This window comes from Primulina tabacum, chromosome 9 (genome assembly GCF_025594145.1).
Source record: "Primulina tabacum isolate GXHZ01 chromosome 9, ASM2559414v2, whole genome shotgun sequence".
Lineage (NCBI taxonomy): Eukaryota > Viridiplantae > Streptophyta > Magnoliopsida > Lamiales > Gesneriaceae > Primulina > Primulina tabacum.
Genome location: NC_134558.1, coordinates 32,870,466 through 32,896,231, shown reverse-complemented (window position 1 = coordinate 32,896,231; position 25,766 = coordinate 32,870,466). Strand labels below are relative to the sequence as shown.

The window sequence follows — 25,766 nt, the reverse complement described above, 5'->3', positions numbered from 1 at the left end:
AAGAAATATTATCGTATGCAATTGTTATGAAATTCCAGCGTAGTTATGATTGAACATGTTTAGATTTCAGAGTTTAGAGTGTGTAATGAAGAGAATGGTGAATTGTTGATATTGATGTTATTGTGTTGATTTGATCGGAATCGAGAAACTACGCTGTTATGCCATCGAAATGTACCGAGATTGGATATTGATGTGTACATGTATCGATTTGCAGTTGTGAATTGATATTGAATATTCAACAATTGCCATTTCTGATTTGATATTGACAGATTCGACATCGAGACTTCGATCACGATAAAAACTGTACGACGAAAGGTATAATTCATGTGACTTTGGGGAGATATAACTCAAATGAGATTTAATTTGAGTTTCCCAACAAAATCACATACTAGAATAGTTGTTTATCTTTTGATATGATTATGCATTTATAGATTTATATTCATGCATCTAAGATAGGAGAGTCATTGGCAGATTTGCCAAACTTCTAGATATTCGGTGTATCGACGCATAGGAGCAGACTTTCTCCGATTGTAGACATTCGATACAGACATGACCAAATTCTAGGAATAAGACGTACCGTCATCCCGATTGGGAGGGTAGGTGGCAGACAGTGACGTCTTATTCACACCGGGATCCCTAGAGCTAGAGTCGAGTCGAGTCAAGACATGATTTGATTTGAATTGCATGCTTATATTGATTTGGTTTCATAGACTATGGAACCTATTACTTTTGATTTTATTCATGACAGTATGCTTCATGATTTATATTTTGTATATGAATGTATACATGTTTTATACTGGGATTTGTTCTCACCGGAGTTTCCGGCTGTTGTTATGTCTGTATGTGTGCATAACAACAGGTGGGGCAGGATCAGGGTCACGACAGAGATGAGAGATCGAGATAGCGTGGTGACTTCGGGCGCAGCAGATCACTAGTGGTTTCTTTTACTAGACATGTACTATATTTTGATTATAGTTGGGATTGAACACTAGTTTGTATATATGAATGTATAAGAAGAAGACATGTATTTATGTTTATTGTAATAACATAAAGAAAGACCTTGTGCATGTTTATAAACATTGATTTAATGTTAAAAAGCAAAATTTTGACCCACATTTTTTTAATAAAGATCCGATTAATCCCGAAAAGAACTGAGTTAGAGCCCGGGTCCCCACAACAGGTGGTATCAGAGCAGTTGGTTCTGTAGATTGAGATAGAATAGAATGAGCGGGGTAGATCGAGTCTTCTTCCTTGATTTTGATGTGCTAGCATGATTTATTGCTTTCCCTATTACATGTTGTATTGTTATCTGAATTGATTTACAGCATGTGCTTGTAAAGAATGAATTAGAACCGATTCTGGATCAGAGGTATATGATCAGAGGAGGGCTGAGACAGATTGTATAGATTGTGTACTAATCTTTTGATAATCAGATATGCCGCCTAGAAGAATACCACAACCAGCTGCAGGTCAAGTGCCAGAACAGGGTAGTACGTCAGGTACTCAGATAGATGTGACAGCTACACCTATGGAGACGTTATTAAAGAGGTTTCAGTCATTCCATCCCCCGACTTTGAAGGGCACGGAGAATGCAGTGAATTGTGAGAGCTGGTTAGACGATATAGAGATGCTGTTTGAATATCTTGCCTATACAGATGAACGAAGAGTGAAGTTGATTGGGCATCAGTTACAAGAAGTGGCCAAGAGTTGGTGGCTTACCACGAAACGAGCATTGGAGCATAGAGGTATCGATATTACTTGGAAAGTATTTAAAGATGAATTCTATCAACGTTTCTTTCCAGTGTCATATCGAAAAGACAAAGGGGCAGAATTTGCAAATTTACGACAGGGGCAGTGGAACATAGAAGAGTATGTTGCCAAGTTTTCTTCCTTGCTCCGATTTGCGCCACACGTGACAGGAAATGATGAAGCGGTCGCCGATCAATTCATCAATGGTTTGAATCCGGACATTTTTACTTTGGTGAGCACGGGACGACCCAACACTTTTTCTGATGCACTGAATAGAGCGAAAGGAGCAGAGGCTGACTTGATTAGGCAGCGAGGAACTTCCTATAGCGTTCAGAGTCAGAGACAGCCACCGCCCGCCGCACAGTTTCCACCACCTCCTCCTCGATTTGATAGTGGAAGCAGTAGTAGTGGCAAGAAAGATTCGTTGAAAGCTAAAGGTAAACAGTTCAAGAGATCAGGGAGCAGTTCGTCGAGCTCCAGTGGGTCACGACAGAGAGGTCCCGGCCAGAGTACCGAGTATACATGTGTGTACTGTAGTTCTTGTGGAGGCAGGCATGCCACTGAGCAGTGTCAGGGAGTCATGGGCCGATGCAATATTTGTAGACAGCAGGGACACTTTGCCAGAGTCTGTCCACAGAGAGGTGCACAACAAGCTCAGAGTATTGGGGCATCTGGTTCAGTATCTCAGCCGGAGCGGCAAGCATCATCTGTTCATTCCTTCCAACCGCCACCTGCACCGACTCAGTCCCGAGCCAGAGGTAGCCAGACAGTGAGCCAACCTCCCAGACAGCAGGCTCGAGTGTTCGCCCTGACAGAGGAGCAGACCCAGGATGCGCCAGACGATGTGATTGCAGGTAACTGTTTTCTTTGCGGTTATCCTGCATATGTGTTGATAGACACAGGTGCATCTCATTCATTCATATCTGAGCGTTTTGTATTATTGCATTCATTGCCTGTCGAGTCATTGTCTACTGTAGTATCTATTTCTTCTCCGTTGGGAAGTGGTCTGATATCTGTGACTTCAGTTAGACATTGTATACTACAGTTTGAGGGGCATGAGATTGATTTAGACTGTGTTGTACTTGGCTTATCTGATTTTGATTGTATTGTCGGGATTGACATGTTAACCAAGTACAGAGCCACCGTAGACTGTTTTCACAAGATTGTCAGATTCAGACCTGAAATGACAGAAGAATGGAAATTCTACGGTAAGGGTTCCAGATCTCGGATTCCCTTAGTGTCTGCTTTGACTATGAGTAGATTGCTGCAGAAAGGAGCAGATGGGTTCCTTATTTATTCTGTAGACCTACAGAAATCGAGCCCAGCATTGGCAGATTTGCCAATAGTACGGGAGTTTGCAGATGTATTTCCAGATGAGATCTCAGGATTACCCCCAGCCCGAGAGATAGATTTCAGCATAGATCTTGTGCCAGGTACTGTTCCTATATCTCGAGCTCCGTATAGGATGGCGCCGATAAAGTTGAAAGAATTGAAAGCACAATTAGAAGATCTTCTGACCAAGGGATACATTAGACCGAGTGTGTCTCCTTGGGGCGGTCCAGTACTTTTTGTACGAAAGAAAGACGGTTCGATGAGATTGTGTATCGACTATCTGCAACTGAATAAGGCAACGATAAAGAACAAGTATCATTTGTCCTCGTATCGACGACCTATTTGATCAGTTGCAGGGATCTTCTATCTATTCCAAGATTGATTTGCGATCGGGATATCACCAGCTCAGAGTTCGAGATGTTGATATACCGAAGACAGCATTCCGAACCAGGTATGGACATTATGAGTTTGTTGTCATGCCTTTTGGTTTAACGAATGCTCCAGCGGTGTTTATGGGATTGATGAACCGTATCTTTCAGAGGTATTTGGATGAGTTTGTGATTGTTTTTATTGATGATATCTTGGTTTATTCTAAGAATCTGAATGAACATGCCAATCATTTGAGAATTGTGTTGCAAACATTGAGAAATGAAAGATTATTTGCTAAACTGTCAAAGTGTGAGTTTTGGCTGAGACAGGTTGTCTTCTTGGGTCATAACATATCTGGAGACGGTATTTCTGTGGATCCGAGTAAAGTTGAAGCTGTAATCAGTTGGCCGAGACCGACTTCGGTGCCTGAGATACGCAGTTTCATGGGTCTGGCAGGGTACTATCGACGATTCATCAAAAATTTCTCCAGCATTGCGAAATCGATTACCCAGTTGACACAGAAGAATGCACCGTTTGTGTGGTCTGAGGATTGTGAGTCTAGCTTCATAGAGTTGAAGAAGAGGCTGACCAGTGCACCTGTCTTGATGATTCCTTCAGGTACTGGTGATTTCGTTGTGTATTGTGATGCATCTCACAGAGGGTTAGGATGTGTTCTTATGCAGCGAGGACATGTGATCGCATATGCCTCTAGACAGCTGAAGCCACACGAGACCCGATATCCAATTCATGATCTTGAATTGGCGGCTATTGTTTTTGCATTGAAGATCTGGCGTCACTATCTTTATGGCGAGAAATTTGAGATCTACTCTGATCACAAGAGCCTGAAGTATCTGTTTTCTCAATCAGAATTGAATATGAGACAGCGTAGATGGCTCGATTTGTTGAAAGATTTTGATTGCGAGATCAAGTACTATCCAGGAAGTCAAATGCAGCAGCGGATGCCTTGAATCGAAAGGTTTGTGCGCTATCCTTATCGACGATAGGTGTTTCGAATTTAGTTGAAGATTGTTGTTTGTCTGGTGTAGCATTTGACACAGATAGTAGACCATTGAGACTTTCTTCGATTCAAGTTGAGCCAGATTTGATTATGAGAATTAAGGAAGCTCAAAGAACTGATCAGGATGTGCAGAAGTCGATTGATATGGTCAGATCAGGACATCACTCTGAGTATCAGGTACATGATTTTGTTCTGTATGTGAATAACCGTATTGTAGTGCCAGATGTTCCAGAATTGAAACAACAGATTATGTCAGAAGCGCACTGTAGTCAGTTTAGTATTCATCCTGGTGGCAGGAAAATGTACAACGATTTGAAGACACAATTCTGGTGGAAACAGATGAAGTCAGATATTGCAGAGTTTGTGTCTAAGTGCTTGAATTGCCAGCAGGTGAAGGCCGAGAGAAAGAAGCCCGGAGGTTTACTTCAGAGTTTGTCTATTCCAGAATGGAAATGGGATCACATTTCCATGGATTTCGTGACGAAGTTACCTCGATCATCCCGGAGCTGTGATGCGATTTGGGTCATTATTGACAGATTAACCAAATCAGCGAGTTTTATTCCACACAGAATGACATACCGACACAATCAGATGGCTGAGATATATGTCCGAGAGGTAGTCAGATTACATGGTGTGCCGAAGTCTATCGATCAGATCGTGATCCACGATTCACTTCCCACTTTTGGCACAGTTTGCAGCAGGCTTTAGGTACAACATTGCACCTGAGTACCGCCTATTATCCCCAGACAGATGGACAGTCAGAGCGGACTATCCAGACTTTAGAGGACATGTTGAGAGCTGTAGTGCTAGATTTCGGCACTAGTTGGCAAGATTCACTACCACTTTGTGAATTCTCGTACAACAACAGCTATCAGACGAGCATTGAGATGGCTCCGTTTGAAGCCTTGTATGGCAAGAAGTGCAGATCTCCGTTGTATTGGGATGATATATCTGAGGCACCAGAACTTGGACCTGACATGATTCGTGAAATGACTGAGAAGGTGAAGATCATTCAAAAGAGAATGAAGACGGCGCAGGATAGACAAGCCAAGTATGTGAACATCAGACGTAGACCGTTAATATTTGAACAGGGAGACAGAGTATTCTTGAAGATTTCTCCGTTCAGAGGCGTTGTCAGATTTGGCAAACGCGGGAAATTATCTCCTAGATACATCGGTCCATACGAGATTCTTGAAAAGATTGGCGATCGAGCCTACCGACTGGCTCTTCCTCCTTTTCTATCTGGGATACATGACGTTTTTCATGTATCGATGCTGCGTAGATATATGCCTGATGCTTCTCATATCATTTAGCCTGACGAAGCTGAGCTTGATCAGACTTTGAGTTATATTGAGCAACCGATACATATTCTTGATCGGAAAGAGAAGCAGCTCAGAACGAAGACTATTCCGCTAGTGAAAGTCCAGTGGAGTCGACATGGCATTGAAGAAGCGACTTGGGAGACAGAATCAGAGATGAGACAGAGATATCCCAAGTTATTCCTATGATGTGAGTATTTATTCAGTTTTGATTATATTGCATCTTGTATCTATGATTTGTATTGATTGTTTGCGAGTTCGAGGACGAACTCATATTTAAGAGGGGCAGAAATATAATGCCCAAAAATTGTAGGTTGATAGAATGAAATTATGAAATGTTGCATTGATGAGCCACCGCACCCGCGCCAACTTTTCTACCGCCCCCGCGGTTGTTGGACAGTAGGGTTCCATGTTGATTACAGTAGGGTCACTGCACCCGCGGTCCAAGAAGCAATGCACCCGCGGTTGAATGGCCAGTAGGGTAGGAATTTTGGTACGAAGCAACACCGCACCCGCGGTGCAGAATTGACCGCACCCTCGGTCGACGTTTATGCAAATTTGGATGGACTGCCGAAGCTTGAGCGCAGCCGCGGTTCATGAACTACCGCACCCGCGGTCATGCGTGTTACTTGAAAAATATGACACTTGTCCCTCAACATGCATGATATATATATGAGGTGTTAGCATTCTTTCCTTCCCATTTCAGCAACCAGAGGACCGAGACCATTAGCAGGAAAGCTTCAAAGTTTCTTCCATTCTATAACTGAGTTTGTGCAAGATTTAGCCATCCAAACTTAAATCCAATTTCGGTTTTGAGCTTCTCTCTTCAAGGGCTAGCTAAGGATGTAAGTTTCATTCATTTCCTGCATGATTTGAGATATTGTGATTGGGGAAACTCTGAATTTCACTAGATTATGTGTGCATGTGAAGTTGGTGATCGTATATTCGTAGCCGGATCGAAGAAATATTATCGTATGCAATTGTTATGAAATTCCAGCGTAGTTATGATTGAACATGTTCAGATTTCATAGTTTAGAGTGTGTTATGAAGAGAATGGTGAATTGTTGATATTGATGTTATTGTGTTGATTTGATCGGTATCGAGAAACTACGCTGTTATGCCATCGAAATATACCGAGATTGGATATTGATGTGTACATGTATCGATTTGAGTTGTGAATTGATATTGAACATTCAACAATTGCCATTTCTGATTTGATATTGACAGATTCGACATAGAGACTTCGATCACGATAAAGACTGTACGACGAAAGGTATAATTCATGTGACTTTGGGGAGATATAACTCAAATGAGATTTAATTTGAGTTTCCCAACAAAATCACATATTATAATAGTTGTTTATCTTTTGATATGATTATGCATTTATAGATTTATATTCATGCATCTAAGATAGGAGAGTCATTGGCAGATTTGCCAAACTTCTAGATGTTCGGTGTATCGACGCATAGGAGCAGACTTTCTCCGATTGTAGACATTCGATACAGACATGACCGAAGTCTAGGAATAAGACGTACCGTCACCCCGATTGGGAGGGTAGGTGGCAGACAGTGACGTCTTATTCACATCGGAATCCCTAGAGCTAGAGTCGAGTCGAGTCAAGACATGATTTGATTTGAATTGCATGCTTATATTGATTTGGTTTCATAGACTATGGAACCTTATTACTTTTGATTTTATTCATGACAGTATGCTTCATGATTTATATTTTGTATATGCATGTATATATGTTTTATACTGGGATTTGTTCTCACCGGAGTTTCCGGCTGTTGTTATGTCTGTATGTGTGCATAACAACAGGTGGGGCAAGATCAGGTTCACGACAGAGATGAGAGATCGAGATAGCGTGGTGACTTCGGGCGCAGCAGATCACTAGTGGTTTCTTTTACTAGACATGTACTATATTTTGATTATAGTTGGGATTGAACACTAGTTTGTATATATGAATGTATAAGAAGAAGACATGTATTTATGTTTATTGTAATAACATAAAGAAAGACCTTGTGCATGTTTATAAACATTGATTTAATGTTAAAAAGCAAAATTTTGACCCACATTTTTTTAATAAAGATCCGATTAATCCCTAAAAGAACTGAGTTAGAGCCCGGGTCCCCACAGTTAGGGCCTGGTCGTGTTGGTTAAGGGCTAGGATCGAAGAACATGGGATGGTTAGGGCTAGGGTTTGGTTCGAACATGGGCAGAAATTTTCAATAGGTCTCTAGGAATTTTCAAGGGCTTTAGATGACTTGAATTGGGTTGAAAAAGGGATATTTAGGTGTGGTTAAGCTATGGTGAGAGTTTGGTTAAGATCCGGGTTAAAACCGGGATTTCGGTTCAAGTTTTAAAACGAATTACGAATTTATTCGAGGGACCTATGTTTTTGTCTGAGAAATATTCATGGGTGTTTTTTAAGGTATTATGGTAAGTTTGGATGGATTCGGGTCGAAGTTTTAAAGTCAGGGGTAAAATGGGAAAGTTAGGGTTTCATGGACAAAACGGTCATTTCACACCTGAAAAATGTTAGGAGCCCTGACAGCGTCCTGAATACTGTAATAAATGTTAAAATCTTTATTTTGAAAGGATATGGAATTTTATGATGGAAAACGTTAAATGATAAAAGACATGTTGCATGCTTGATTAAAAAAAATGATATCTATACATGTGTTTTTATAAAGCGATGAAAATGCTGAAAATGTTTTGAATGAAGTGAATTAATTGTGATAGTAAGGAAATGAGGATTCGTGAGGGACTAAGTCCCATGGGAACCCAATACCGAATTTCCATAGGCCAAGGCCCAGTAACGAAAAAGTGGTTGCTGGCATCCCCGCAAACTATAGGCCAAACCACATAACGGAAAAGTGGTTAATGTTGCCTCGTCACCTGATACCATGGTTACAGCTGAGATTGATCAATCAACGATAGATGAAAAGATGTTCACAATTAACGAACGGATTTCACCCCAAAAGGAAATGTATATGTATATGATGAAAAGAAAAGTATATGATGAAAAATAAAGTTTAAGTTTATGGATGTCATGAAAAAGCTATTTTTATTGAAAGTATTTTCACTGTTGCATGTGGATGTATACGCATTACTTGTTACTATGGTTAAGACTTGCTGAGTCAATAGACTCTCTAGGTATGAATGATGCAGATGAGGATTTCACTGTAGAGGCAGGAGGGTTGGATGAATGAACTGGCTGGGCGGATGGTGCACTAACATGAGGAGTTATGCATTACTAGTTCTTCTGCACAGTTAGGCTTTTACGTTACTTTAAAGATTTTCATGACTTTAGAAAGTATGAGTGGTTTTTGAGAGGATTGATGACGTTTGTGCTATTTTGAAAAATGTTAGTTTTATGTTCGGTTTGACGTTTACGATTTTATGACTTTTAATGCAGTTATGAGGTTTGAGTAAAATAAATGTTGAGTTTATTTTAATGGTGCAAAAAATGTGTGTATATGTGTGTGTGTGTGTGTTTCGGCCTTAGTATTTAAAAAAAAATCTAGGACATTTAAAAGGAAAATGGGTTAGAGACGTTTCAGATATAATATATTATCATCTCCAATTTAAAAATAAGTAGGTATCTTATGAGACGGGTCGATCTGACCCATATATACAATGAAAATTAATACTTTTGATGGACAATTAATTGTAAGTGAGTTTACAATATATTGATCTAAGCCGAATTGAACCCTATCGGATATTAAGAATGTAAAAATTGGTTGTGTAAAAGTCGGCAAGATATTTTAATACAATGAACTCGGCATTGACTACTTTTCAAGTCTACCGAATTTTAAGGTCTGCCGATTTCTGGTCAAATATTATCCAAGCTGATTTTTTTTCCAAATATGCAAACATTCAGATAAATACTCAGATATATTTTAGAGAGAGTTTTTGGGCTAAAAGACAATTGCACAGAAGCCGTAACAGAGCCAGTCTCCCTGCCCGCGCACTCACTGATTGTACTGTTTCGGAAAACTTGTTAGGGACACAAGACACAATATGCCATTTTAGGCAACAGGCAGTGTACATTCCAAAGAGCCGTTCAATTTGATACTTTCTTATAAATAGGATCGACATTTGAACATGTGAGGTATGGAATTTACATTGCAATCTTTCTTAGGTACACACTGCCGATTTCAGCAAATCTCCCCAAAGTGCATCCAAGATGAATTTTTCAAGCACACATGTATTTGATATATCTGATAATTTGTTGATCATTTATGTGTGTCAGAATTCATTCTATAATAATTGTAATTATGAGAAGGAGTTCTCATGCACGAATTGTGATTAAGTTTGATAGACTGGTGTTTCCCAAAAATGTTGTAAGTCCCAGCCGAAGTGGATAGTTGCAAATTCATTATAATCACCAAATACTTTTAGTAGAAATTTATTTGGAAATAGAAGGAGAGACGCAGTATGATTACATCACCTTTGAACTTCTATAAACAATCTATTGTCTCAAAGTTTTATTATTGTAAATACTCTGCCGATTTCTATTTAAGTATCACTTCGGGTTCAACAGAGATCACAAGTCTTTTTTCGCGCGTAACAATAACCTTGCCAACTTGTATCTATGTGGAGTTGAGATAACTTGATTGTGTTATATTAACCCAAGCCAATCAGCCAAAAATTTTAAGAGGTGTTCATTCCAAACACAGCTCCCCTAAACACCTCACCGATATTAACAAGTGATATCAAAGAGGGTTTATCTAAACTTTTGAACCTCAATAGTAAAATGACTTCATTCAACAAAATTCTCATATTTTCCAATGAAGAATTTTATGTATGGAGATCATTGATGACTAACACATCGTAGGCGTCAAGCTTGAAGATAATAAAAATATTAATATGTCAGCAACATCGGCGAAAAAAAGAGACAAATAAACAATAAGAAAGATATAATAATTGTAATTCATGAATATTTTTTAAAAAAAGATTTTGAAATAATGTATTCGTGGATATTGTTAGTCATATTTGTCTTACCATTGTTCCATTTCAAAATCTTCGACATAAATATCATTTTTTTTTTCCGATTGGGTAGCTAATATGACAAAAGCAAAGTGCTCCCACATTAGCACGTGTTCCTTATTATCATTTGAAAAATGTATGAAAATAGGATATTGATCAATAATAATATCAACGGAGCTATTCCTATAGGTTTGGGAAACTTTGTAAAACACGCAAATTTCAACTCGATGTATTATTTATTTTGTATTAGATTATCAAAATTTTTTTTTAAGATTATCCGGATTATCTAAAGTGGTATGAGATAATTAAATCTTTGTGTACAAAATGTCTAAGAGTTCAAATTTAAGAATATAATATCCATATATTCGATTTTTAGGGTATATAAATACAAGATAATGATAGATAATATATGATAATATATCATAGATTCAAGATTTAATTCAAAAGTTTAAATGATGAGATAATACATGATCTGGATAACAACCACCCCTCTGTAGATAAGAAAGGTTCTCATTCAAAATTTAGACCTCATATTACACTTTAAATAATTAACGATTTTTAAAGAATGAAATATGACATATCTTGGTCATATGAAGTTAAAATAATTTGGAATTTGGATGTAATGTAGAACATTCAAAGATATAGAAGTTTCATATTTTGAGTTTTGGAAAATTTGATCGTTTATCCGGTCCAAATTAAAAAAAGATAAATTTTAAAAGTTGGTTGGTGGATGAATTGAATTCATTCATCGACAGAAGATATAGCGGAGAGAGCGGAGGAGAGATAACAGGTTTTGATTTTTTTTTTTTGGATTTTGCGATTTATCGGTTTATGCAATTGACGAACCGACTTCAGTTCTGGGATCGTTGACACGAGGTCTTCAATTTGAGGTATAAATTTTATATTTTTGGTGATGTTTGAAATTCGTCGATTTTTGAAATAATTATGATAAATCATACAGAAATTGAAGATTGTTGAATAATGTATGATTTTAACGAAGTAGAGAAGATTATAGAAGTGTTATTTTGAATTATTTTCAATTTATTATTATTAGAGATTGTAATCGTTGAATTGAAAATGGAGAGTTGTTTGTCAGTTGTTATTAATTTTGATTATATATTCGGAGTCTACGAAGTATATGTTACATGTTGATATAAAGTTTTCGTAGTTTAACGGATGTTGTATAATAGCCTATTATATAAAGTTAATTTATTAGGGTGTATCTTATGTTAGTATTGATAATTAAATACAACGAAATATTAATTGTTTAACGATGAAGATGTATAATTGAATTTTATATTTTTGTTGAAATAATTGTTGTTGGACTATTTGATATTATATATTGAGGCTGTTATGATTGTGTTGATATGGTGACAATGATCTGATAATTGTTGTTGAATTATTTAGATATGTCACAAGCCTCAAGATCAAAGAAGTAGCCAGATTTTATATATATACTCGATTATCAGGTACGTGTTGACGTACAAGCATATGTTGTTATTGTTTATTATTATTAAATATATTGTGTTGAACGATGGTAAATCGCTGGAAATAGGTGATTTGATATTCTATCTGTTGTTTATTATTGTTGATGTTGTTAGCTGTCGTTTGTTGGGAGATGTCTCGTTGCTGTTGTTCGATCAACGATATTGTTGTCGCTGGAGTAGGGGTGCGACGTATCGTTGATGTTGTTCGTTCAACGATATTGCTATCGCCGGAGTAGGGGTGCGATATATCGTTGATGTTGTTGTTCGTTCGACGATATTGTTGTCGCCGGTGTTGGGGTGCGACGTATCGTCGATGTTGTTGTTGCAGTAATATGGGAGTGATGACGTTGATATTGTTGATGACTTGATTGCCTAGAGACAGCAAATGGAGTATTTCTGTTATCATTCCAGTTGTATTTTATGTTGTTGATAATATAACTGTTATGTATTTCGATGATGTGTGTTGTGTATGCTCACCCTTTGGGAGTTGTTTCTGTTGGACATGTTACAGGACTATACTGTGAGACATGATAGATGTGAAGGACTAGGTGTGTCTAGTCAAACAATCTTGTAGTTGATAGTGTATAGAGACAGTATAGCTCATTTTCTTATTTAGAGTTATATGTGTGTATTTATTATAATGTTTCTCCTACACTGACGTAGATAGTGTGATGATTGTATTATTTTATCATATATGCATTATATTATTACGTCGTTGAAAAAAAAAATTTATGTATATGACGTCACATGTTGTATGATTACGTGGCGAGGTTTGGGGCGTTACACACCCCTTACTCTACCCTCCCCAGATAAGTCAGAAGAAGAAATAGAGGAAGAAGAATCAGACACCAATTTTGGGTTTGGTAGTGGTCTAGTGGACGCATGAAAAAATTTAATAAATGTATGTTCTTTTATGTTTTTAATTCAAATTGTAAACGTTTCAGCAGATTTTTATCGTTTTTTAAGTTAATATTGTAAAGACTATTCCATTTTATGATATTTATCAAATAAACTGGTTTTGATTTATATTGTACTACGAGGCCTGTTATTTGACAATTATGTGATTGTTGAATAACGATAGTGTCACTAACCACGGTCTCAGGACGTGACAAACTTGACTCAAAGCAACATAAATATGTGATTATATAGAAATATTCATTTTCAAGCTTGAACATTTTCATAAAAACTTCAACTAAAAGATGTTTCATAATATCATAGAAGGCCTAGACAAATGAAATTTTATATAAATTAGTAGCACATTTCATCCTTGATCAGGATTAAAAAGGACTGAATCGTGGGGACTTCCGATGAAAGCACCTCATATGACACAATCTTCCATCTTCTTTCGGGTGCACAGCCTCAGTGTTACTCATAATCTCAAGGCGGGGTGAACATTTTAAAAAAATCCTTGAAGTATCGGATATGGATATGACACGCGAGATACAACAAAATCCTTTTCGTTAACTTTTTTAGGATTGATCACTCAGATATGTTTTGGACGCGACGATGACACGTTTTTCGGATATGTTTCGACAAAATAAATCGCCTTCTTTTTTAAATTACCACTCTGAAGTTATAAATTGTATATATTTAGATAAATATGTATACATATCTACAATATATTTATATAAATATTTATATCTCTATAATTTTTAATGCTAAATTTATACATACATATATACACACACACATATATATATATGACTTTATATGTATATTTTCATTTGTATCCTTATTAATTGTTTCCTTTAAATGTGTCTATTTATCTCCTTATTCATCATACTTTAAAGGCAAAAACTTGTGTGAGACGCTCTCACGGATCGTATTTTGTGAGACATATCTCTTATTTGGGTCATCCATGAAAAAGTATTACTTTTTATGCTAAGAGTATTACTTTTTATTGTGAATATCGGTAGGTTGACCCGTCTCACAGATAAAGATTCGTAAGACCGTCTCACAAGAGACATACTCTACTTTAAATATGTATCATTATTAGTATTTGGTTTTTTTTAATGCATACTCACATCACAATAGGTTACTTTTATCTAATGATTTATATTTTTTTATCTTTTCATTATGTAAATTAAATTAATTAAAGTTTAGAAATAGCTAATTGTTAAATAGTATATTTTATTTGGTGTCTTGCTAATTGTCTTTTTCATGTTCTCATTAATTAGTTTGTGCATTGTTCATTTCCATTTATTATTCTTAGAATAAAGCTAGATTTTATGTGTTTAAATAAAAAGTTATTTGCAACCAACATTTTTTTTGTAGTTTACATTTATAAATTATTTGAATAAAACATGGTAAAAAAATCATTGTTATATGCATTTTTTTAGAGTTAATTTGAAATCTCTTTGTTTGTAACGTTGACTAGAACTTATGTGTTTTTAAAAATATTTTTTGCACCAAATATTTTTTGGGTTTACATTTATAAACTACTTGAATAAGTAATTGAAAAATATCATTGCGATATGTCTTTTTTTAGGATTTATAATTTTCTACTTTATTTATTTTACTTATGACTATTAGCCATAAATTATATGTTTAAATAAAAATTATATGAGTTATATTTATAAATTACTTAAATAAAACATGACAAAATCATTGTGATATGTTTTTTTAAGAGTTTATAATTTTATACTCTCTTTATTTTACTTCTGGCCATTAACCAGAAATCATATGTTTAAATTAAAAGTAAGTTTTTTTTGAGATTGTTTCACAAATCTTTATTCGTGAGACGGGTCGATCCTGCCTATATTTACAATAAAAAATAATATTTTGTCATAAAAAGTAATATTTTTTCATGGGTGACCCAAATAAAATATAAGTCTTATAAAATTGACTATTAAGACTATCTTATACGAGTTTTTGTGTTAAATTATATATTTTGAAAACTATCAACTATATCATGTGGTTTGGTTTTCAATATTAATTTGTTTTTTTATTCTTTTTAAATTTTGTGGTTTATATTTATAGATTACTTTAATAAAATATGGTTAAAAATTTTATTGTGATATATATTTTTTTATTAAATCTCTTTACTTCTCACCGTTGGCTAGAACTTATTTGTTTAAATAAAAAAAATTTGCAACCAATATTTTTTGCGATTTACATTTATAAATTACTTAAATAAAAGACGATATAAGATCATTTTGCTTAGGACAGTCAATTTGGGTTGAGTCTGTCGGGTTGACCCACACCACCAAACAATTTAAGTGAGTTGAGTTGAAATTTTGTCAACGCATTTAAAGGTGGACCTAAATGAGACTGTGCGGGCCCAGGCGGATCAAGATGAGCGGGCTCGGGTTGGATTACGGTCCTGAAAGGGAATTTTTTTTTATGTATTGGTGATATGTGTATTTTTTTTTTGTGGAAGTAGTGATTTTTTTTTGTTGCCAAATACAGTCTAAAATGTACAAGTGTAAAAGCAATAATTAGGAATTTTGTGGAGATTTTGTCATGAATATTTGTGTGAAATGACATATTTAATTAATTATAATGATTTTTTATTTTTATTTTTGATTTTTTTGTGGGTCGGCCCCCTAACCCGCAACTCACCTTGGGTTGGGTTGAGTTGGGGGTTTCCAGCCCACCATGATGGCGGTCGACCAGACTAACCCAACCAAATGACGGGGTTTTGGCGGTCTATTCTACCACGCTATGGGTTAGTATGTTTGACAGCTCTAATTGTGATATGACTATTTTTTTCTAATTTTCTAATTCGTAATCCATTTGTTTGTAATATTGACTAGAATTTATGTGTTTAAATAAAATTTTTGCAACTAATATATTTTTTGTCGTTTACATTTATAAATTACTTGGATAAAACATGTTAAAAAGCATTGAGATATATCTTTTTTTACTTGTGGTTATTAACAAGAAATTATATGTTTAAATAAAAGTTATATGCATGCATTTTTTAGAGTTTCTAATTTTTTAATCTCTCTATTTTATTTTTGGTCATTAGCCAGATATTATATGTTTAAATAATATATTTAAATAAAAGTATCAACAAATGATTTTCGATATTTAATTTCTTTTTTTATTCTTTTTCTTAAAAAATCTATAAAAAAAATTTAAAAATTGTGTTCATGTCGTTCACTGTTTATCATGATATATTTGTGATCATAAGATATTTTTCATTGCATTAGGTGTTTATCTAACATTATCAAGAACAACCCACTATTAAAAAAAAACAACAATAAGATGTACGTTTTTCTAATGCATCCATATAACTGAAGAATAAAAAGTTGATTAATAGCATGATTTTTATTCCGAAAAAATAATATATATATATATATATATATGTGTGTATATGTGTGTGTGTGACTTTAATGTGAATTTCCATTTGTCTCTTTGTTAATTGTTAACTTTAAATGTGTCCATTTATCTCGTTATTCATGCGGCGCCTTAATTTGTGTAATTATTAGTATTTGATTTTTTTAATGCATACCAACATTACAACATGTTACTTTTTATCTAATGATTTAGATTTTTTTGATTTATCTTTTTCAATATGTAAATTAAATTGATTAAAATTTAGAAATTGTCAATTGTTGAAATGTGAATTTTTTTGGTGTATTATTAATTGCTTTTTTTTTTCATGTCCTCATTAATTAATTTGTGCATTATTTATTTGGTTTATCATCACACCTTATCTTCATTTTCATTGATTATTCTTAAGATAAGGCTATAATTTAAATAAAAATTTATTTGCAATAAACATTATTTTTTGTGGTTTATATTTATAAATTAATTGAATAAAACATAGTAAAAAATCATTGTTATATGCATTTTTTAGAGTTTCATATTTTCTAATATGTAATTCCTTTGTTTGCGACGTTGGCTAGTACTTATACGTTTAAAAAATGTTTTTTGCTACAAACATTTTATGGGTTTTCATTTATAAATTACTTGAATAAAATATGGTAAAAGATCACTGTGATATTTTTTTTAGAGTTTATAATTTTTTAGTCTCTTTATTTTAGTCATGTTTATTATCCATAAATTATATGCTTAAATAAAAACTTTTACATTTATAAATTACTTGAATAAAACATGGTAAAAATAATTGTGATATGCCTTTTTTTAGATTTTATAATTTTCTACTCTTTTTATTCTACTTATGGCCATTAGCCATAAATTATATATTTAAATTAAGAGTATGTTTCTTGTGATATTGTTTTACGGATCTTTATTCGTGAAACGAGTCATCCCTACCCATATTTACAATAAAAATAATATTTTTGCAATAAAAAATAATATTTTTTTATGAGTGATCAAAATAAGATGTCTGTCTCGTAAAATTAAACCCGGAGATTATCTCATACGAGTTTTAGTGTTAAATTATATATTTTAAAAAATATCAACTATATATCATGTTATTTGGTTTCCGATATTAATTTGTTTTTTTTCTCTTTTTAAATTTTATGGTTTATATTTATTAATATCTTTAATAAAATACTGTCAAAAAAATTTATTGTGATATTCTTTTTTAAAAAAATTTCCTAATTTTTAAATCTCTTTATTTCTGACTGATGGCTAAAACTTATGTGTTTAAATAATTTTTTTTGCAACCAACACTTTTTGTGGTTTATATTTATAAATTACTTGAATAAAACACGATAAAAAATCATTGTAATTAGAGCCGTCAATTTGGATTGAGTCCATTGGGTTGACCCACTCCGCCAGACAATTTAAGTGGGTTGGTTTGATATTTTTTCAAATCATTTAAAAGTAGGCCTAAATGAGCTCGTGCGAGCCTAGGCAGATCGGGGTGAGCGTGCACGGGTTGGCCCGCTGGCTAGAAATAAAATATATGTATTTATTGAGAAAATATGACAAATAACAAAAGAAAACGTTACGATAAAAAAACATGAGAAAAAAATCGAGTAGTATAATTTTTTTTAAAAAAAAACTAAGCAAATATCTTTTTATCTAAATTAGTTACATATAAATAATTGATATGAATTGTCAAAATTTACAATACTATTATCATTATCTTTATTGAGTTAACTAATTGTGCTTCGAATTCTAATTACTCCGACATATATTTCTCACGTGCGTGCACATGCATTATTTCTAGTGTGTGTGTATATATACATATAATATTTTTATATTTTTAAATAACTGTCGTATCCTAACCATATCGTGTCTTATATTTTCAAAATTTATTGTATCGCCGAATCCGTATTGTATTCGATACGATATCCGTACCCATATCCATGTAACATAGATAGATACTTGATAAAACTCAGTTCTAATGGCCCACCATATTCACCAATCATCTTCACAGTTTTCCACGGATGAAACAAGAAATCAGAAGATAACTTTCTAGCCCAAAAATCCAAATCACAATCTTTTGTTGCAGCTAATGGATTTCAGGAACCCTATAGGGGAAAAAACATATGTAACCACTTTGATCCACCGATGTCAAAAGAAAATTTAGCATGTCGAAGTTACTCACAGATATTTGTAGCTCTAGCAAATTTGGGGAGTTCTCAACTAGTCAAAGCACAGGATACACCTCTTTCTCATCAACAAAGCTAACTTGATATAACTCGATACACTTTAAATGGTGATAAGTTAATGGATTCCATCCCTGACCATTACCAATACTCAAGGACTGACAATAGAAGAGACAATGAGCTCAAATTTACAAAGCAAATTACAGTAAATCATGGAACAATTGTGTATGAAAATTGGTAAATTTATCTTACACATTTATATAGTACTAGAACATAAGTAAGGCAATATCTCACTTCTGTGAAGCGTATATGCCCAATAAGCCTCTGAAACCTGGGAACACCACCAAGAAGCTTATTGAGGTTGCAGTCAGAACTACGTTCAAAGTGCTCAACGCTGACTTCAGTCATAGCAACAGATATAGCAGCCAAATTTGGGGTGTTAGCAAGACATTTATCCTTGAAGTCACCTTCTAATACCAAGTATTTATTATTTGGAGCACGGACAGTCAGCTCTAAGCCATCAAATTACAACAATGTCAGTCTCTCGAGAAGATGACAACTTGAAGTGAGAATTCAACATCAGAAGAGGGAATCAAGACTTGATGAACATTGAGGTATTTCAAACACAAAAATCCTTTAAAGTTTTGATGGGTTTTCCGGTTCACATCGAACAAGCTCCAAAACAGTCAGTTGATCACAAGGAAAAAAATACAGGATAGTGCCCTACACAACTCACCTCCTAGTTCAAGAATTAATTCTTTGATTTCTTTCCATTGAACATGATTAAACAACAAACACACTTCTTTGATTTCTTTCCATTGAACATGATTAAACAACAAACACACAGTTCACACAATCTAATTTCTCAACTTCCTCACTAACCCAACCTTGTAGCTTCCCCTTTTTTTGGGATGAAAAAAACAACCCCATTTTAGTAATACTAAATAAGCAAGATAGATTTTTAAAAAGAACTAATTCCAGAAACTGAAAAAAACAGGAATGAACAACTACAATTTCACATGATCTCAACCAAATCTCGATTGATTTCTTAATGCATGATGAATTGAGTAACATAATCAACAATTGAACTTCCTACAGACCAACACGCCAGCCCAAAACTACTACAAGCCCATTACAGTAAACCTAAAGAATCACGGTAAATTTTCGAAAGAGAGGCAAGTAAAATTGCGATCTGGCGGCAAACAAGAACAGCAACATACGATGTAAAGGAATCAGAAGTACAAAAGGCGCTATGATTTACCCAAGACGAAAGTGGCTGATTTGTGATTGTCTCAACTTCTTCTTGTTCTTGAATAAATAGTTTTATGTTTAGCAAGGACGGATTTGTAATTCCATTTCATCCGTTCGGCAAAGATGGTATTTTCGAACTCTTTTGTCATATAAGATAATTGAATTTAAAAAAAAAATCAGGCAATGCTTTCCTATTTGAACTCGAAAAGCCTTTCCAACAATAGTATATTTTTATAGTTAAGTCATTAACAAAACGATTATCATTATAGTATAACTAATGGTAAGAAAACCTTAATAAAAAGAGTAGGTTTATATTGTCTCACGAATCCTTATTCGCGAAAAAAGATCCGTGAGACGGGTCAACCCTACTCATATTTAGAATAAAAAGTAATATTTATGACATAAAAAATAATATTTTTTAATGAGTAATCCTAATAAAATATTTGTCTCATAAAATTGACTAATAAGATTATTTCACAAAAGTTTTTAAGTAATAAAAATACAAGATCTGGCTTGCAATGCTATGTTCTATGAGGTTGAAGAAGCTAACTTGGCATTTAACTCCTTGGTCGGACTTTTTATGAAGCCAAGGAGGCCAACGCTCCAATTTTTTTATTACATATATACGTTGAGTTGGTGATCTACTAAAATAAAAAATTTGGCTCAATATTAAATAAAAATAAGACTAATTTGAATATTTTCTATTTATAATTGATCAAACTCGATTTTCTCTTCAAGTTCAGTTTGAACAATTTAAATAATATCAAGTACTTTTGGATATTTATTGAGTTTGGAGAAGTTAAAAAATTAGCATTTTACTAGCTTGATAAAGTATTGTATGGAGCTTCAACAATATTTGAAGATTTTCCCGTGTTTGACTAAATTGAATAATTTATTCTTAAATACTTATATTAAAAACAGAAAGAAGCCTATCTAAGTTGAAGTTAATAGACTTATTTGTGATCAACAATGTTGCAAGATGGACTAAATGAGTTAGTTATGTTGACGATTGACAAAGAAATGGTCCGATCCAACAACTAGATCATACAGATTTGATTAATATTTTTGCCTCTAAAACAACTAGACGAATAGTATTTATGTAATTATTCAAACATTTATCGACTTGTTTTTTATGCAATATATTGTTTCTGCTATATTTATGTATTGCTTATTATATTTGTTAAATTTACCGTTATTTATCGCAACAAGAAAGCTCATTCTTAAATTTTCGTTACAAGATCTGCAATCATCCGTTCGAAGTCGAAATTTGTTCTGAAATCATCCCTGTATTTACCCACATCATGATAATATGAATGAAATCAACAAGATGTTCCAGGAAGTATGAAAACCTTGAATACATTACCATTCAATTTGTTATTTGATTACTATTTAGTAGTAGCAGTTTCAATTTTTAAATAATGGTAAATCGAGACAAAAACTAATTGGCTGGAATTTTTTTTGTTCGATGGTGTCATCATCATTAGTGTAAAGAATATTACAATGTTGACTACAATAACATGATGCAGAAAGTGTGCATGCAGTATGGCAGCATAATGAGGAAATCGATTATATGTGCAACAGACAAAGAGCCGGACTTTTGATTTCTTAGGGGTTATGACCAACTTATCATTCAATAATATTTTCCAAAACGAATTGAATTGCGGTATTTTCTTATATACTTCTGCGCCAAAACGAATTGAGGTTCACACTTCTACACAGATTCTTTCAATTTCACTCAAAGTTTTCAGTGACTGACGAGACTATATGGATCATGTTTAAGAATCAATTCAACTCGAGCACCATTGCTTCAGAAACCCGAGGATAGCCAGCTATATTTTGCACACTTTCTATTCTTCCCTCTGGTAGGTGGAGGCTGACTTTTACACTCATTACTTCAAGACCCGGTGAGTGATTGAGCAGATACTTGATGAAATTCAATTCACGTTGCATCCCCAGAATGTCAGTCATCTTTACATTCTTCAGATGGTTAAACACCCGGTGAGTTGGTAGTTTTGCTTCCAAGGATTCAGAATCAGCATCATTTATAGGGGGCAAATAAAGATCCAGCAAGTTTGAGAAGTAAGACATCTCCAAACTTTCGAGAACCGGACAACTTGAGATTAGACATTCAACATCAAAGTTTGGGGATATGACTTGTTGAAGCTTGAGTTCCTTCAACCTCAAGAATCCTCTGAATTCTGTTGGGGTCTTTAGCGGGCAATGGACACGTTCCAAATGTATCAGCTCCGTACAAGAAAATAGAGAAGTCGGTAGCCAATACCAATCGTCAGCTCCTAGTTCAAGAACAATTTCTTTGACGTCTTTTCTTCGTGAGAGAAAAAGAAGCCACTGGTGCACTCGTGGAGAGGTTTCTAGATAAGCCGTACGTAGCGAAAACAGATTAATTGGAGCATTGTGAAGCAGTAGAAAGTAGGTCACAAAATTTATTAGGCGGTTCTCCACAACTAGTCGGTTGTCGTCGTGAGTTGCACATTCATTGTCAAACACAAGATCTTTCAAAGACCCCCAACTATTGTTGTTTATGGATTGAAATTTGAATGAAAAAGCAAGAAGAAAACAATGAAAATGGGAGGCAAGTGTTGAACACTTTCTCCTTAAGAAGAATTTGCCCCTCACAATGTGCTAAAAGTTTGTGGCAATCTTCTCCCAAGATACAACTACAACTCTTGGATAATGAGCACTCAAATATCCAAGTTCTATAACAAGAAAATGAATGGAACTCTCTCTTGTTTAGGCTTTGGTATTTCAACCTTAGCTAGACACCCCCACACTTTGAGGTACTTGTAGGAAGCCTTATGACCTTTCCACAGTTCATAAGGTGACTTGTCATTTTTCTTGTGGGGTATCTTGTTCAGAATGTGATTAGCCGATATTATTGCTTTCCCCCACAAGTTTTGGGGTAGTCCTGAACTTATTAACATGGCATTCATCGTATCTTTCAGAGTTCGATTCTTTCTTCCGCCAATTCCATTTGATTGTGGTGAATAAGGAGCAGTCGTTTCATGAATTATGCCCACAGATGTGCAGATTCATCAAACGGTGCTCCGTATTCACCCCCTCTATCGCTTCGAAACCTTTTTATTTGTTTTCCTAGTTGATTCTCAACTTCGGTCTTATAACCTTTGAATTCTTCAAGAGCTTCATCTTTCGACCTCAAAAGATATACGTAACAGTACCTTGTATGATCATCAATGAATGTCATGTAGTATCTTTTCCCTCCTCTAGTTTGTACAAACTTTAAATCACCAAGATCGGTGTGTATTAGTTCTAGAAAAGTTGTACATCTTTCAATCGAGTGGTAAGGCGCTTTGTTCCCTCCTCTAGTTTGTACAAACTTTAAATCACCAAGATCGGTGTGTATTAGTTCTAGAGGAGTTGTACATCTTTCAATCGAGTGGTAAGGCGCTTTGGTCATTTTTGCTTCAACACATATCTCGCATTTTTGTGTTGGATCGACGTTGTGTTTAGGCAATAATTCCAGTTTCATTAAACGTTGCAAGATATTAAAATTTACGTGTCCTAAACGAACATGCCATAAATGAGAACACTCGAGCAAGTAAATAGAACTTTTGTCTTTATTATGTTCAACAACATTTTGGCATACAACCTTTATATTCAACTTGAAAAGGTTCTCATCGAGATATTATTTTCCAATAAAATGATCATTCTTGGTCAATACAACCTTGTTAGACTCAAATACTAGTCTAAACCCGTGTTTGACCAACAGAGACCCTGACACGAGGTTCTTTCTTATGTCTGGTACATGAAGTGCATCAACAAGTGTTACTTCCAAACCCGATGTCATCTTCAATACTACATTTCCGGTCCCCATCACCTCAGATGTAGCGGAGTTCTCCATGTATAGTTTTCTCCCGGTCGATGGAGTGTTTGTGGAGAAAATCCCCTTGTTGGAGCATATGTGTCGAGTTGCTCCAGTATCAACCCACCACTCGTTGGGGTTTTCCACCAAATTTGCTTCCAAAATAACTGCAGATAAATCAAGTTCAGAAAAATCAAATGGTACCGACCTTTCTTGAACTACCTTGGCTTGAGTATTTCCCTTCTTTGGCTTCCTACAATCCTTAGCCATGTGATTCAGTTTTCCGCAGTTATAACAAGTGCCTTTGAACTTCTTCTTATTTGGTGGTTGTTGGACTTGTTGTGGTTGCTTCTCAAAATTCCTTTTCTTCCCTTTAAAACTCGATTCAACAATGTTCACCTTTGCTGCCATTTTACTTACCTTGACCTCGGTGCTCTTGTTGTCCTCTTATATCCTTAATCTCCCAATGAGATCCTCCAATCCTATCTCCTTCCTTTTGTACTTCAAATAATTCTTGAAATCCTTCCACAACGGAAGGAGTTTCTCGATCAAAGCATCAACTTGGAAAGACTCGCTTAAACTCATTCCTTCCACATGAATCTCGTGCAAGAGAAGTTGTAATTCTTGCACTTGACTCATCACGGATTTTGAGTCCACCATCATGTAGTCCAAAAAAATCCCAACAATAAACTTCTTCAAACCCGCATCCTCCGCCCTGTATTTCTTATCAAGCATATCCCAAAGTTCCTTGGCGGTCTTGACTTGATAATACATGTTGTACAATGCATTGTCAAGTCCATTGAGGATGTAGTTCTTGCACATGAAATCACTTTGGTTCCATGCATCCAAAGCGGCCCCCTTGTTGGTGTCTGTCTCGTCTTCAGCAACAGTGGGAGGATCCTCCTTCAAAAACCTTGACAAACTCAAGGTTGTGAGATAAAAAAGCATCTTTTGTTGCCATCTTTTGAAATATTCACAAGAAAACTTTTCTGGTTTCTCTCCTGGTGCAACGGTTGCATGTTGTGTTGTAGATGATGATGCCATTGAGATTCTTCGTGCAAGTGATTGAAAATCCAAAATTTCTTCTTAAGATTGTTGTTTATGGATTGAAATTTGATAGGAAAAACAAGAAGAAAACAATGAAAATGGCTGCCTCATTGAACATTTTCTACTTAAGAAGAATTTGCCCCTCACAATGTGCTAAAGGTTTGAGGCAATCTTCTCCCAAGATACAACTACGACTCTTGGATAATGAGCACTCAAATATCCAAGTTCTATAACAAGAAAATGAATGGAACTCTCTCTTATTGAAGAAAGAAGAAGAACAATATGCAAATGAGTTATGTGTATATGTGTTTTTGATTTTCAATAAAACAATCATTTAATGTTTTTCATGTGAAAAGACATGATATTTCATTTATAATGTTGTCCCTCGTCCATTGTAACTGACCACAAGCATCAAACAATGCCAAGGAAATGAAAAAATACCAGAAAAATCCGAAGGGACAGGAAAAAACCCGAAGGGGCGCTTGCAGACGCCCGTGCGCGCGCCTGCCGAGCGCCATCGCGCGCCTGGGTGTGCAACTGCTACTGTTCACCGATTTTTTTTAAAAAAAAACATCGGTTTCCGTCCCTTACATGTTCTGACTACTCGTTTGAAGTTCTTTCAACATTCATTGAACTCGTTTCGAGTTTAATTCAGCTTAATATTCGTTCATTAAGCTTCGTTCTTCGTTTGAATTTTTTCCAATCAAACACATTGATTAATTTGCTTAATTTTCATTCATTAAACATCAAAATTATCCAACAACTATTCCTCCACCTTCTTGAAAGGATGCTGGTTCTGACAGCATCCTTTATTGGAAGCTTCGTGAGGATATGTTGGGTTACGTTCGGGGGCAATTCGCTTATGAAATCTCGCCCAAAACCAGCAGCCAT

The 25,766-nt window shown here is 35.0% G+C and overlaps 2 pseudogenes; both read right to left on the bottom strand.

Annotated features, from left to right (window-relative positions):
- LOC142504421 (F-box/FBD/LRR-repeat protein At1g13570-like) overlaps positions 1 to 20,109 on the bottom strand; it is a 24,414-nt pseudogene extending 4,305 nt beyond the window's left edge.
- LOC142504420 (F-box/FBD/LRR-repeat protein At1g13570-like) lies at positions 18,640 to 25,766 on the bottom strand (annotated as a pseudogene).